Source organism: Arachis stenosperma, chromosome 1 (genome assembly GCF_014773155.1).
Source record: "Arachis stenosperma cultivar V10309 chromosome 1, arast.V10309.gnm1.PFL2, whole genome shotgun sequence".
Lineage (NCBI taxonomy): Eukaryota > Viridiplantae > Streptophyta > Magnoliopsida > Fabales > Fabaceae > Arachis > Arachis stenosperma.
In genome coordinates this window covers 95,994,290-96,006,927 of record NC_080377.1, presented here as the reverse complement: position 1 = coordinate 96,006,927, position 12,638 = coordinate 95,994,290, and the positions used below count along the sequence as shown (strand labels likewise).

At 35.7% G+C, this 12,638-nt stretch overlaps 1 non-coding gene across 1 annotated transcript; it reads right to left on the bottom strand.

The window, feature by feature from the left end:
• Nucleotides 1-5,422: 5,422 nt before the first annotated feature.
• On the bottom strand, nucleotides 5,423-5,530 carry LOC130950973 (small nucleolar RNA R71). The gene has a single exon (XR_009073787.1). It is a non-coding gene; the product is annotated as a small nucleolar RNA R71 (small nucleolar RNA).
• Between the last annotated feature and the right edge of the window lie 7,108 nt (nucleotides 5,531-12,638).

Genomic DNA, 12,638 nt, shown 5'->3' with positions numbered 1-12,638 from the left:
TTAATATGAGTTTGTGTGTTTTTCTGTGATTTCAGGTATTTTCTGGCTGAAATTGAGGGACTTGAGCAAAACTCTCATAAGAAGGCTGACAAAGGACTGCTGATGCTGTTGGAATCTGACCTTCCTGCACTCGAAATGGATTTTCTAGAGCTACAGAACTCCAAATGGCACGCTCTCAACGGCGTTGGAAAGTAAGCATCCCGAGATTTCCAGCAATATATAATAGTCCATACTTTATTCGAGATTAGATGACGCAAACTGGCGCTCAACGCCAGTTCCATGCTGCATTCTGGAGTCAAACACCAGAAACACGTCACGAACCAGAGTTGAACGCCAAAAACACGTTACAACTTGGCGTTTAACTCCAAAAGAAGTCTCTGCACGTGTGAAGCTCAAGATCAGCCCAAGCACACACCAAGTGGGTCCCGGAAGGAGATTTCTGCATCAATTACGTATTTCTGTAAACCCTAGTAGCTAGTCTAGTATAAATAGGACATTTTACTATTGTATTAAACATCTTTGGATTATTTTTGGATTACCTTATGATCCTTTGATCACGTTCATGGGGGCTGGCCATTTGGCCATGCCTGGACCATCACTTATGTATTTTCAATGGTAGAGTTTCTACACACCATAGATTAAGGGTGTGGAGCTCTGCCGTACCTCGAGTTTCAATGCAATTATTACTATTTTCTATTCAATTCAGTTTATTCCTGTTCTAAGATATTCGTTGCACTTCACCATGATGAATGTGATGATCCGTGACACTCATCATCATTCTCACCTATGAACGCGTGACTGACAACCACTTCCGTTCTACCTTAGACCAAACGCATATCTCTTAGATTCCTTAATCAGAATCTTCGTGATATAAGCTAGAATTGATAGCAGCATTCATGAGAATCCAGAAAGTCTAAACCTTGTCTGTGGTATTCCGAGTAGGATTCAGGGATTGAATGACTGTGACGAGCTTCAAACTCGCGATTGTTGGGCATGATGACAAACACAAAAGAATCAATGGATTCTATTCCGACATAATCGAGAACCGACAGATGATTAGTTGTGCTGTGACAAGAGCATTTGGACCTTTTTCACTGAGAGGATGGGATGTAGCCATTGACAACGGTGATGCCCTACATACATCTTGCCATGGAAAGGGGTAAGAAGGATTGAAGGAAGGCAGTAGGAAAGTAGAGATCCAACTGGGACAAAGCATCTCCATACACTTATCTGAAATTCTCACCAATGATTTACATAAGTATTTCTATCTTTATTTTCTGTTTATTTATTATTATTATTCGAAAACTCCATAACCATTTATTATCCGCCTAACTGAGATTTACAAGATGACCATAGCTTGCTTCATACCAACAATCTCCGTGGGATCGGCCCTTACTCACATAAGGTTTATTACTTGGACGACCCAGTGCACTTGCTGGTTAGTTGTGCGAAGTTGTGAAGAAAGTTCTGAGTTATAAACGCACATATCAAGTTGAATGCCATTATTAGAGATCATAATTTCGTGCACCATGTTTTTGGCGCCGTTGCCGGGGATTATTCTAGTTTGGACAACTGACGGTTCATCTGGTTGCTCAGATTAGGTAATTTTCTTTTTGTTTTATTTTCAAAAATTTTTCAAAAATATTTCAAAAAAATTTTTCCTTTTGTTTTCAAAAATTATTCTAAATTTTTAAGAATGAATTCTAGAGTTTCATGGTAACATGTTGAAGCCTGGCTGGCTGTAAAGCCATATTCAAATTCTTTTGGATTGAGGCTTCCACTTGTCAACATAAAAGGCATGTATATGGAGTTGGATGAAGTATCAGCTGTTGCATGCCTGATTTATATCCTAAAGCTGGCTGGCTATTAAGCCATGTCCAACCCCTGGATTGGAGCTTTAGTCTAACATTGAAAGATTCCTGGAATTCTTATTAAAAATTTTGAATTTCTTATCTTCTTTTTCCTATAAAATTTTGAAAATATATACAAAAATTCTATAAAATCATAAAAATAAAAAAATTGTGTTTCTTGTTTGAGTCGTAAGTCTAATTTTAAGTTTGGTGTCAATTGCATGTTCATCCTTTTTCTAGCCTTTTTCGAAAATTCATGCATTGCATTCTTCATGATCTTCAAGTTGTTATTGGTAAGTCTTCTTGTTTGATCTTGATGTTTTCTTGTTTTGTGTCTTTTGTTGTTTTTCATGTGCATTTTTGCATTCATAGTGTCTAAGCATTAAAGATTTCTAAGTTTGGTGTTTTGCATGTTTTCTTTGCATCAAAAATTTTTCAAAAATATGTTCTTGATGTTCATCATGATCTTTAAAGTGTTCTTGGTATTCATCTTGACATTCATAGTATTCTTGTATGCATTATTAGTTTTGATCTTAAGTTTTTCTGTTTTGATTCATAATTTTCATATTGTGGGTCATTGTTATTGTTTTTCTCTCTCATCATTAAAAATTCAAAAAAAATTTATCTTTTCCTTATTTTGCTCATAAATTTCGAAAATTGGATTGACTTAGTCAAAAATTTTTTAAAACTTAGCTATTTCTTACAAGTCAAGTCAAATTTTCAAATTTAAAAATCTTATCTTTTTCATTTTTTATTATTTTTGAAATTTTAAAATTTATTTTCAAAATCTTTTTCTTATCTTTATTTCAAAATTTTGAAAACTTTACTAACAATTAATGTGATTGATTAAAAAATTTGAAGTTTGTTACTTTCTTGTTAAGAAAGGTTCAATCTTTAAATTCTAGAATCATATCTTATAGTTTCTTGTTAGTCAAGTAATCAAATTTTAATATTAAAAATCAAATCTTTTTCAAAATATCTTTTTCAATCATATCTTTTTATCTTTTTCAAAAATTTGATTTCAAAATATCTTTTTTAACTTCTTATCTTTTCAAAATTGATTTTCAAATCTTTTTCAACTAGCTAATTGACTTTTTGTTTGTTTCTTATCTTTTTCAAAACCACCTAACTACTTTTCCCTCTCTAATTTTTGAAAATCATCTCTTTCTTTTTCAAAATTCTTTTAATTAATTAATTGTTTCAAATTTTAATTTTAATTTTATTTCTTCTCTTAATTTTCGAAAATCACTAACCCTTTTCAAAATAAATTTTCAAATTCTCTCCCCCTCGTCTTCTTCTATTTATTTATTTATTTACTAACACTTCTCTTCATCTCAAGAATCTGAACCTATCTTCACTCTTGTGTTTGGATTCTTACCTTTCCCTTCTTCTATTCCCTTTTTCTTCTACTAACATAAAGGAATCTCTCTACTGTGGTAAAGAGGATCCCTATTATTATTTTCTATTCTCTTCTTTTTCATATGAGCAGGAGCAAGAACAAGAATATTCTTGTTGAAGCAGATCCTGAACCTGAAAGGACTCTGAAGAGGAAACTAAGAGAAGCTAAATTACAACAATCCAGAGACAACCTTACAGAAATTTTTGAAAAAGAAGAGGAGATGGCAGCCAAAAATAATAATGCAAGGAGGATGCTTGGTGATTACTGATAAACCCCATTTGTAGGGTTTATCTTGTACTTGATTTAGGAGATTTTATAACCTTTTACCCACATTTATCCATTGAAATAGCATGATTTTATAACTTCTCCTTTAATTGTGCTTAAGAGTGAAAACATGCTTTTTAGGTCTTAAAATAGCTAAATTTAATTTACCTTTGATTCCATTAGATGCCTTGATATGTTTGTTAAGTGATTTCAGATTTAGGAGGCAAAGATTGGATAAAGGGAATGAAGGAAAAGCATGCAGAAATGGAGAACTCATGAAGAAATGTAGGAATCGCAAAAGCTGTCAAGCCGACCTCTTCTTACTTAATCGACCATAACTTGAGCTACAGAGGTCCAAATGATGCGGTTCCAGTTGGGTTGGAAAGTTAACATCTGGGACTTCGAAATGATATAAGACTTGCTATGGTTGAACCGCGCATGGTGACGCGTACGCGCATAGTACGCGCACGCGCCGTTGCTGCCATATGGTTCACTTAAAGCAAAACGTGGCCAGCAAATTCTAAAGCTTTGTGGGCCCAATCCAACTTATTTCTGATGCTATTTAAGCCAAGTATTGAAGGGGGAATAGGGAGACTTTTCATAATTTAGAAGTTAGTTACCATTAGTCATAGTTTAGTAGTTAGAGTTAGTTTCTAGAGAGAGAAGCTCTCACTTCTCTCTAGGATTAGGATTAAGATTAGGATTAGTTCTTAGATCTAGGTTTTAATCTTTGCTTTCTTCTACTTCTACCTTTCAATTCTTTGTTGTTACATTCATCTTCCTCTATTCTTTTGTTGTAATTTCCTTTATGTTGATCTTGTGTTTTGTTGTAGATCTACTTTTGTTTCTTCTACTCTCTTTCAATTCAATCAAGGTAATTCATAATAAATGTGTTTCTTTTGATTGTTGTTGTTAATTCTTTGCAATAATTGTTGTTAGATTTTGTTCTTGTTGTTGATTTACTATGCTTTCCTTTTATGCCTTCCAAGTGTTTGATGAAATGCTTGGTTGGATTTTAGAGTAGAATTTTATACTCTTGGCTTGGAAAGGTAACTTAGGAACTCTTGAGTTACTAATGTCCAAGTAATTGATGATTGGGAGCCATTTACTCTAGTTCTCACTAATTGAATTAGTGGAGAGTTAGGACTTATGGACCAGGATTGATATAGCTCATTTGACTTTCCTTTACTACTAGTTAGAGGATGATTTAATGAGATTAATCCTTGCCAATTCTGATATTGTGGTTAGTAATTAGGATAGAAATCCTTGACTACCAACCCTTGCCAAGACCTTTTTAGGCCTTAGTTTACTTCCTTGCCATTTATCTTTCATGCTTCATATCAAAACCCCAAAATAACTCACAACCAATAACAAGACACTTTATTGTAATTCCTAGGGAGAACGATCCGAGGTTTCAATACTTGGTTTATAAATTTATGGGTTTGTTTTAGTGACAAACAACTTTTTGTATGAAAAGATTATTGTTTGGTTTAGGAACTATACTTGCAACGAGAATTCATTTGTGAAATTCTAGACCATCAAAAATCCATTCATCAATTACACTACACCTACTTCCAAGTTTGATGGAAGAAGCATCTCAATCCCTACCATTGGAGCAAACAATTTTGAGCTGAAACCTCAACTGGTTGCTCTAATGCAACAGAACTGTAAGTTTCATGGACTTCCATCAGAAGATCTCTACCAGTTTTTAACTGAGTTTTTACAGATCTGTGAAACTGTTAAGACTAATGGAGTAGATCCTGAAGTCTACAGGCTCATGCTTTTCCCTTTTGCTGTAAGAGACAGAGCTAGAACATGGTTGGACTCACAACCCAAAGATAGCCTGGACTCTTGGGATAAGCTGGTCACGGCCTTCTTGGCTAAGTTCTTTCCTCCTCAAAAGCTAAACAAGCTTAGAGTGGATGTTCAGACTTTCAAACAAAAAGATGGTGAATCCCTCTATGAAGCTTGGAAAAGATACAAGCAGATGACCAAAAGGTGTCCTTCTGACATGCTTTCAGAGTGGACCATTCTGGATATATTCTATTATGGTCTATCTGAGTTCTCTAAGATGTCACTGGACCATTCTGTAGATGGATCCATTCACCTAAAGAAAACACCTGCAGAAGCTCAATAACTCATTGACATGGTTGCAAATAACCAATTCATGTATACTTCTGAGAGGAATTTCGTGAGTAATGGGATGCCTCAAAGGAAGAGAGTTCTTGAAATTGATGCTCTGAATGCCATATTGGCTCAGAACAAAATGTTGACTCAACAAGTCAACATGATTTCTCAAAGTCTGAATGGATGGCAAAATGCATCCAACAGTACTAAAGAGGTATCTTCTGAAGAAAAAGCTTATGATCTTGAGAACCCTGCAATAGCAGATGTAAATTATATGGGTGAACCTTATGGAAACACCTATAATTCATCATGGAGAAATCATCCAAATTTCTCATGGAAGGATCAACAAAAGCCTCAACAAGGCTTTAATAATGGTGGAAGAAATAGGCTCAGCAATAGCAAGCCTTATCCATCATCTTCTCAGCAACAGACAAAGAATTCTGAGCAGAGCACCTCTAACTTAGCAAACTTAGTCTCTGATCTGTCTAAGGCCACTTTAAGTTTCATGAGTGAAACAAGGTCCTCCATTAGAAATTTGGAGGCACAAGTGGGCCAGCTGAGTAAGAAAATCACTGAAACTCCTCCTAGTACTCTCCCAAGTAACACTGAAGAGAATCCAAAAAGAGAGTGCAAGGCCATTGACATAATCAACATGGCCGAACCTAGAGAGGAAGGAGAGGACGTGAATCCCAATGAGAAAGACCTCATGGGACTTCTCTCAAGTAAGAAGGAGCTCCCTATTGAGGACCCAAAGGAATCTGAAGGCCATATAGAGACCATAGAGATCCCATTAAATCTCCTTCTGCCATTCATGAGCTCTGAAGACTATTCTTCCTCTGAAGAGGATGAAGATGTAACTGGAGAGCAAGCTGCTCAATATCTAGGAGCCATCATGAAGCTGAATGCAAAGTTGTTTGGTAATGAGACTTGGGAAGGTGAACCTCCCTTGCTCATTAGTGAACTAGATACATGGGTTCAGCAAACTTTACCTCAAAAGAGACAAGATCCTGGCAAATTCTTAATACCCTGTACCATAGGCACCATGACCTTTGAAAAGGCTCTGTGTGACCTAGGGTCAGGCATAAATCTTATGCCACTCTCTGTAATGGAGAAGCTAGGGATCATTGAGGTATAGCCTGCCATATTCTCATTACAGATGGCAGACAAGTCAGTAAGACAAGCTTATGGATTGGTAGAGGACATGTTAATAAAGGTTGAAGGCCTTTACATCCCTGCTGATTTCATAATCTTAGACACTAGGAAGGAGGAGGATGAACGCATCATCCTTGGAAGACTTTTCCTAGCCACAGTAGGAGCTGTGATAGATGTTAACAGAGGAGAATTAGTCCTTCAATTGAATGGGGACTACCTTGTGTTTAAGACCCAAGGGTATTCTTCTATATACATGGAGAAGAAGCATGAAAAGCTTCTCTCAGTACAGAGTCAAACAGAGCCCCCACAATCAAACTCTAAGTTTGGTGTTGGGAGTCTACAATATTGACCTGATCTCCTGCGAGGCTCCATGAGAGCCCACTGTCAAGCTAGTGACATTAAAGGAGCGTTTATTGGGAGGCAACCCAAATTATATTTATCTAATTTTATTTTTATTTTATTGTTCTTTTATATTTTATTAGGTTCATGATCATGTGGAGTCACAAAACAAATACAAAAATTAAAAACAAAATAAAAAAACAGCAGAAGAAACAGCACACCATGGAGGAAGGGCTTACTGGCATTTAAACGCCAGTAAGGAGCATCTGGCTGGCGTTCAACACCAGAACAGAGCATGGATCTGGTGTTGAATGCCAGAAACATACAGTAATCTGGCGTTTAAACGCCAGGATTGCACACTGAGGAAAGCTGGCATTCAACGCCAGAAACATGCTGCAGACTGGCGTTGAACACCCAAAACAAGCATAGATCTGGCGTTTAACGCCAGAAACAAGCATCAATCTGGCGTTAAACTCCAGGATTGCATGCAGAGGGCATTTTACACACCTCATTGGTGCAGGAATATAAATCCTTGACACCTCAGGATCTGTGGACCCCACAGGATCATCTCAGGATCTGTGGACCCCACAGGATCCCCACCTACCTTCTCCCTCTCTCTCACACCTCAATCACTCTCCCCCTTCACCTATTCACCACTCACATCCATCATCTCTTTCCCCACCCAATCCCACCCATATGGCCGAAACATACACATCTCTCCCTCTCCTCCATATCTTCTTTGCTCGAGGGCGAGAAAAATTCTAAGTTTGGTGTGGTAAAAGCATAGCTTTTTTATTTTTCCATAACCATTGATGGCACCTAAGGCCAGAAAAACCTCAAAAAAGAGAAAAGGGAAGACAAAAAGCTTCTACCTCCGAATCATGGAAGATGGAGAGAATCATCTCAAGGGTCTATAGCATTTGACTGCACATCAAGAGAGCATAAGGAATTCCCTCATCAAGAAATCCCTGAGATACCTCAGGGGATACATTTTCCTCCACACAATTATTGGGAGCAACTAAGGATAGGAGCACCAAAATCACTAGGAATCAAGCAACAGAGGCAAGAAAGAGACATAGAGGAGCTCAAAAAGCACCATTGATCCTTCAAGAAGGCACCACCCTCACTAAGGTGGACTCATTCCTTAACTTCCTTGTTCTTATTTCTCTGTTTTTTGGTTTTTATGCTTAATGTTTATCTATGTTTGTGTTTTTTCTACATGATCATTAGTATTTAGTAACTATGTCTTAAGGCTATGAATAATTCCATAAATCCTTCACCTCTCTTAAATGAAAAATGTTCCTAATTCAAAAGAACAAGAAGTACATGAGTTTCGAATTTATCCTTGAAATTAGTTTAATTATATTGATGTGGTGACAATACTTTTTGTTTTCTGAATGAATGCTTGGACAGTGCATATTTTTTATCTTGTTGTTTATGAATGTTAAAATTGTTGGCTCTTGAAAGAATGATGAACAAAGAGAAATGTTATTGATAATCTGAAAAATCATAAATTTGATTCTTGAAGCAAGAAAAAGCAGTGAATAGCCCTTAAAACCAAAAGGCAAGGGTAAAAAGGATCCAAGGCTTTGAGCATCAATGGATAGGAGGGCCCAAGGAAATAAATCCAGGCCTAAGCGGCTAAATCAAGCTGTCCCTAACCATATGCTTGTGGCATGCAGGGCCAAGTGAAAAGCTTGAGACTGAGTGGTTAAAGTTGTGATCCAAAGCAAAAAGAGTGTGCTTAAGAGCTCTGGACACCTCTAACTGGGGGCTTTAGCAAAGCTGAGTCACAATCTGAAAAGGTTCACCCAGTTATGTGTCTGTGGCATTTATGTATCTGATGGTAATACTGGAAAACAAAATGCTTAGGGCCACGGCCAAGACTTATAAAAGTAGATGTGTTCAAGAATCAACATACTTAACTAGGAGAATCAATAACACTATCTGAAATTCTAAGTTCCCATAGATGCCAATCATTCTAAACTTCAAGGGATAAAGTGAGATGCCAAAACTGTTCAGAAGCAAAAAGCTACAAGTCCCACTCATCTAATTAGAACTAATATTCATTGATATTCTGAGATTTATAGTATATTCTCTTCTTTTTATCCTATTTGATTTTCAGTTTCTTGGGGACAAACAACAATTTAAGTTTGGTGTTGTGATGAGCGGATAATTTATACACTTTTTGGCATTGTTTTTAGATAGTTTCTAGTAGGATCCAGCTACTTTTAGGGATGTTTTTATTAGCTTTTATGCTAAATTCACATTTCTGGACTTTACTATGAGTTTGTGTGTTTTTTTGTGATTTCAGGTATTTTCTGGCTGAAATTGAGGGACCTGAGCAAAACTCTGATAAGAAGGCTGACAAAGGACTGCTGATTCTGTTGGAATCTGACCTTCCTGCACTCGAAATAGATTTTCTGGAGCTACAGAACTCCAAATGGCGCGCTCTCAATGGCGTTGGAAAGTAGACATCTAGAGCTTTCCAGCAATATATAATAGTCCATACTTTATTCGAGATTAGACGACACAAACTGGCGCTCAACGCCAGTTCCATGCTGCATTCTGGAGTCTTACGCCCGAAACACGTCACGAACCAGAGTTGAACGCCAAAAATACGTTACAACTTGGCGTTCAACTCCAAAAGAAGCCTCTGCATGTGTAAAGCTCAAACTTACCCCAAGCACACACCAAGTAGGCCCCGGAAGTGGATTTCTGCATCAATTACGTATTTCTGTAAACCCTAGTAGCTAGTCTAGTATAAATAGGACATTTTACTATTGTATTAGACATCTTTGGATTATTTTTGGATTATCTTATGATCCTTTGATCACGTTCATGGGGGCTGGCCATTCAGCCATGCCTGGACCATCACTTATGTATTTTCAACGGTGGAGTTTCTACACACCATAGATTAAGGGTGTGGAGCTCTGCTGTACCTCGAGTTTCAATGTAATTACTACTATTTTCTATTCAATTCAGTTTATTCCTGTTCTAAGATATTCGTTGCACTTCACCATGATGAATGTGATGATCCGTGACACTCATCATCATTCTCACTTATGAATGCGTGACTGACAACCACTTCCGTTCTACCTTAGACCGAACGCATATCTCTTGGATTCCTTAATCAGAATCTTCGTGGTATAAGCTAGAATTGATGGCGGCGTTCATGAGAATCCAGAAAGTCTAAACCTTGTCTGTGGTAGTCCGAGTAGGATTCAGGGATTGAATGATTGTGACGAGCTTCAAACTCGCGATTGTTGGGCGTGATGACAAACGCAAAAGAATCAATGGATTCTATTCCGGCATGATCGAGAACCGACAGATGATTAGCCGTGCTGTGACAAGAGCATTTGGACCTTTTTCACTGAGAGGATGGGATGTAGCCATTGACAACGGTGATGCCCTACATACAGCTTGCCATGGAAAGGAGTAAGAAGGATTGAAGGAAGGCAGTAGAAAAGCAGAGATCCAACTGAGACAAAGCATCTCCATACACTTATCTGAAATTCTCACCAATGATTTACATAGGTATTTCTATCTTTATTTTCTGTTTATTTATTATTATTATTCGAAAACTCTATAACCATTTATTATCCGCCTAACTGAGATTTACAAGATGACCATAGCTTGCTTCATACCAACAATCTCCGTGGGATCGACCCTTACTCACGTAAGGTTTATTACTTGGACGACCCAGTGCACTTGCTGGTTAGTTGTGCGAAGTTGTGAAGAAAGTGCTGAATTAATAGATGCGCACACCAAGTTGAATGCCATTATTAGAGATCACAATTTCATACACCAATGACATACCAAGAGTTGGATCATTACATAGAGGATGCGGAAATTTAGGTATAGTGGGATGTCCACGATCTCTAAAGGGACCATAAGATGACACCAAATATATAGGAAGGGAGTGACTTCCCCAGAGATAACCACCTTACCTTAACACCCTCTACCTTATTACTTAATACTAACTTGAGCGTTAAAATGGCCTTATAAATACCATGCCTACTACTCTATTGATAACATCAACATTTTTCAGACTACAACGAGAGGTCTCATCTTTAATAACCTCATGTGTATATATAGCATTTTTTATATATAATATTGGTGATTGATTTTAGTGTATATATCGACATTTTTTTTTATTTTAGTGGAATACATGCATTGTAGTTGAATTTGATAACTCATTTTAGCATATATATATATATATATATGCTAAAATGAGTTATATATATATAAATAGTTGGCTAAATATAAAAATTTTTTGCTACTTATAAAAATATATATATATATATATAATCCAAATTTTGTAGAAAGATTTAGATAAATATTTAGAAAGTACATACAAAAATTGAATAAAAAATTGATATCATAATTTTTTATTTTCAAAAATATTTTTGGTCATTAACAAAAAATAAAAAAATTACTTAGCATAAAATTATTAAATTTTAAAGATAAAAATGTCTCTTTTTTTTAATATTTAAAAAAATTGCATAAAAATTTAATCTATAAAATATTTTTTGAGAATATTTTTAACGTTTGATTTTTTTATCACGTTTAAAATATTTTAAAGATATTTTTATTTTAACAAAAGTGAGGAGCATTTTTGTGAGGATTTTAAAAAATCGAGGATGATTTGAGTAGTTTACTATATATATAATTCAAAATACATTAAAATCTTTATATATTTATTATAATTGAAAATAATATATAGCAACAATGATATCTTTTGAGATCAAGTTTTCCATACTCTTATATAGTGAAAAATAGTTTTAAACTGTTAACTAAATTGAATTGTAAAAAAAAAAGGGGGGGGGTTAGAGAATTAGAGATCATGATGAGTAGAAGTTATCAAATGAGAAATTATTATATATAATAATTTGGTTTTTTTTTTTTCAACAATAAATTCAATCCTATGGCAAAGCTCCTTTCAGTGATTCCTTATCTACAATTTAATTATAAAAAAACAAATTAAAGAACTTATATAATTCCCTTAGCTTTCAACATTTTTAAAAATGTTCAACTATTATCGTTATTGCCTATTAGTATTATTATTATCCTTTAATTTGACACTATTCTCTTACGCTAGACGTACGTGGCTCAATCAATACATGCACAAATGTATTGGTTTGTATGAGTTGAGTCTTGTCTTCATAACCGACTAAAGTTGCACTTCACTTGATTTATTTGATTACGACCAAATTCAATCAGTAAAAGCAACAATTGTCCAATCATACACGTACGTGGCCATTTGTCTATTTTCTTGAATATACAAAACACAATAATCCTTCAAGTAGTGTTGCCATGCATGCATAATTTCTCCAATTTTTCAGTGCATATCGCATAGTGTTGATGTGAACTAACCCTCCTACTGATGAGTTCATGTTTAATTTTGTGGCCCTAAGCGAAAATTTAGTGTGTCTATGAAAAGAAGGACAAGTTCCTGAAAGATAAGCTAATTGCCAAATGCCAATTGCCAAGTAGTAATATGCTAG